General features: G+C 37.7%; 1 pseudogene; it reads left to right on the forward strand.

Annotated features, from left to right (window-relative positions):
* Positions 1-4,132, forward strand: part of LOC109472798 — a 20,696-nt pseudogene that overhangs the window by 9,999 nt on the left and 6,565 nt on the right.

Consider the following 4,132-nt stretch of genomic DNA (forward strand, 5'->3'; position numbering starts at 1 on the left):
CACTTGATAATATTGTAAGTAACAAAATTACAGTCATCAATTATTATGTTGTAGTGTCCGTAGATATTACGTACCACATAAGCAAAATGCATATTAAGTTTAACAAAATTTTTGTGCAATTTTCGAACAAATATATGCCCCCTTTGAGTTATGTAACGTTACTTCACATTTAGAACAAATCTTTCGAGGATACAACGAATATTGTCGTTATGTGTCTAATGAGCTGTAGTGTCCGTATAGTGCCAATTGCATAGTAATATGCATTAAAGTTTGAAGAAGCGCAATTTTTAAACCACTGGTCGCTTTCCAATATCAACTTTAAAGCACTTTCTGTACTAAAAGTGGGAAAATGTGGAACTTAAAAAACTGACCCTTGTGTGCAACACCCGTGTACACCCTGATCTTAAAATAGCCGAGTTGTCATCACTTACTTCATACATTATAAGTCATGGCAGCCTTATGCAGATGATTTTAATCATTTGCCCATTATAATGGAATAAAAAGACTCCAAAGGAATAAAAAGACTTTGCTAAATCTATTTTGAAGCCGTTGCAACGTTGATGTCATTTTTCTCATAGTCTTGTTACATTGTTGTGTACAAGTTGTGCAGTGCCCTTTGCTGTCGCCTCCCATGAATGGTTTGATGACTGGCTCCAATTCGTACGGAGACGTAGTCACCTTCATGTGTGACCCAGGATACAACCTGGTCGGCCCGTCTACTCTTACCTGTCAGTCCGATGGAACCTGGAGTCAACGCTCGCCAACATGCAATGGTACAAGTATAGCATTCTACAATTAAAAAAATATGCAAGTGCTTTTAATGTTTGTTTTTTTTTGTTGTATTTAGGTTACAGAACTTCTGGCTAGGCAGACCAGCTTTAATATGCATAAGTGTAACAATATTTTTGGGAACAATGATGCAATTTTCGAAGAAATGTATGCGCTTTTTGTTCCGTAACGTTAGTTCACACTTGGAACAAATCGTTCAAGTGCCGGATACAACGAGTAGTGCCGTTAGTCCCCCCGCTCAGAACTCGCGAACAGTATGTCGTATGACCACCAAATACTAGTAAAAATTTATCATATCTACAATTTTTTGTCATTCTGACGTAATATAACGTCATTAGGACGTCATTAATGTGATTTTACTGCCCAAAACCGTCTAGATAGATTTTTTCCCTGAAAACTGAATGGTATTCAACATAAAATAGTTTTTTTTTTTCCATTATAAAGCCTAAAATACAATTTAAACATACTAAAGACTTTCATTTAAACCTTTTTGGAAAAAGAAATGGAAGTATTCATGAAATTTTTAATGAAAATAACCCGTATATACCTGTTCTAATAATATGGTCCGCCATCTTGGATATTGGCCAATGACGTCATCAAATTAGCATAAATTTTGCATATTTAATGATAAAATTTACATAAAATTATATGGGATGTTATTAATATTAGAAGCCATGAGTAACTTGACATAAAACCCATAAAATTCTATTGTTGAAACAAAAAGTACTAAATTTAGAAAAAAATGCCTGTCAGAAACCCGTTGCCATGGCAACACAAAAAATTATTATCTTATTCCAATGATAGAGAATTGTTGCCAACAATTTTCTAGGAAAATTCACCAAGTTTGGCCGTTCTAGCGGTAGCCGTTCAGACGCTAGGTGACATCAAATTTGGCGCGGGCACTTTTAGCCCCCCCCCCCCGGTCTAGCTCGGTTGGGTTAAGGCAGCCTATGGCATACTATGAGTACTATTTCATACATATGCCTGTAACTTTTGATAGCTTGGTCACATCACAACTAAACTTCGCACAGTTTTAGTAGTACTTGAAACACATTGAATTAAGGTTATTTTGTTTTTACTACTTCTGGATTTTGGGGTTAAAAATCAACATTTTGGTTAAAAAAAGTTGTTTACTTCATGGCTTTACGCGCAAGCGGTAACAACACCGTTCATCATGATATTTTACAAGTAGAAAGCCCACCCCCTATTTATTATTTTTGTCCGAGGCTATTTTGTGTTAAATGACAGTTACATTGTTTTTTTGGGCCAAAAACGACAGATACAGCTATTTTTATGTCATTTTTCGTTAAAAAATTGCCACAGTTAGAAAATATCGACTTATATGCAAAATAGCCTCGGACAATTTTGATAAAAAAGTGATAATACGTAAACATGGATTACTCTAAAGATCAATTATGCTGTTTTCAGCTGCGCGTAAAGCCGTTTAAGTCATACTCCGTGAATAAAATGCGTAACAACGCGGGTTTACAGGGGAAACATACAAATGACCGCGAGTGACCCCGAATTCGAACACGCGTTCTATTCGGATGACGTCATATCGAACATTGTGGAACATGATTCGGGTTCGAAATATGTTTGTGGCAATCGTGCAGACACACGTCCGAACTCGAACATGAATATCAGCCTAGGCCGCCTTAACCCAACCGAGAGGTAGGGTTAAATCGATGGTCGCTTTACAAGAAAACATCATTCATGGCATAACCTGTAAAGCACTTTCTGTACTGAAAGTGGGAAAACGTGGAACAGGCCCTTGTGTGCATCTCCCTTGTACACCCTGATCTTTGAATAGCCGAGTTAAGTTGTCATCCATATATTTAGTCATTGGAGCCTTATGCAAATGGTTATTATCATTTGCCCATTATAATGAAATAAAAAGACTCCAAAGAAACAAAAAGACTCTGGTAAAGCTATTTTAAAGCCTTTGATGTCATTTTTCTTAATTTATTCTTGTTATATTGTTCTGTACACAGTTGTGCAGTGCCCTTTGCTGGCGCCCCCCATGAATGGTTTAATGACTGGCTCCAATTCTTACGGAGACGTGGTCACCTTCATGTGTGACCCAGGATACAACCTGGTCGGTCCGTCTTCTCTTACCTGTCAGTCCGATGGAACCTGGAGTCAACGCTCGCCAACATGCAATGGTATAAGTATAGCATTTTACGATTGAGGAAATATGCAAGTGATTTTGATGTGTTTTTTTTATTCAGGTTACAGACCCTCTGGCTAGGTAGAGCAGCTTTAATATGCATAAGTGTAACAATATTTTTAGGAAAAATGATGCAATTTTCGAAGAAATGTATGCCCTCTTTTTTGCTCTGTAACGTTAGTTCACATTTGGAACAAATCGTTCGAGTGCCGGATACAACGTGTAGTGCCGTTATGTGCCTAATAAAATGAAGTGTTTGTATAGTGCCCATTGCAAAGTAATATGCATGAAATTTTGAAGGAGCGCAACTTTTAAACCGCTGGTCACTTAAAAAAACATCATTCATGGCATCATCTGTAGAGCACTTTCTCTACTGAAAGTGTAAAGATGTGGAACTTAAAAAACTGGCCCTTGTGTGCAACACCCTTGTACACCCTGGTCTTAAAATAGCCGAGTTGTCATCCATACATGATAAGTCATTGCAGCCTTATGCGGAAAGTTATTATCATTTGCCCATTAGAATTTAATAAAAAGACTCCGAAGAAATGAAAAGACTCTGGTAAAGCTATTTTAAAGCCGTTGATGTCATTTTCTTATATTCTTATTACATTGTTGTGTACACAGTTGTGCGGTGCCCTTTGCTGGCGCCTCCCAAGAATGGTTTGATGACTGGCTCCAATTCTTACGGAGACGTGGTCACCTTCATGTGTGACCCAGGATACAACCTGGTCGGCCCGTCTACTCTTACCTGTCAGTCCGATGGAACCTGGAGTCAACGCTCGCCAACATGCGATGGTATAAGTATAGCATTTTACGATTGAGGAAATATGCAAGTGATTTTGATGTTGTTGTTTTTTTTTTTATTTAGGTTACAGACCTTTTGGCTAGGCAAACCAGCTTTAATATGCATAAGAGTAACAGTATTTTTAGGAAAAATGATGCAATTTTCGAAGAAATGTGTGCCCTCCTTTTAGTTCTGTAACGTTAGTTCACATTTGGAACAAATCGTTCGAGTGCCGGATACAACGAGTAGTGCCGTTATGTGCCTAATGAAATGTAGTGTCTGTATAGTGCCCATTGCAAAGTAATATGCATTAAAGTATAAAGGAGCGCAACTTTTAAACCGATGGTCGCTTTACAAAAAGAAAACATCATGCATGGCATCACATGTAAAGC

The sequence above is a fragment of the Branchiostoma belcheri genome, unplaced genomic scaffold (genome assembly GCF_001625305.1).
Source record: "Branchiostoma belcheri isolate BF01 breed outbred unplaced genomic scaffold, Haploidv18h27 scaffold283, whole genome shotgun sequence".
Taxonomy (NCBI): Eukaryota; Metazoa; Chordata; class Leptocardii; order Amphioxiformes; family Branchiostomatidae; genus Branchiostoma; species Branchiostoma belcheri.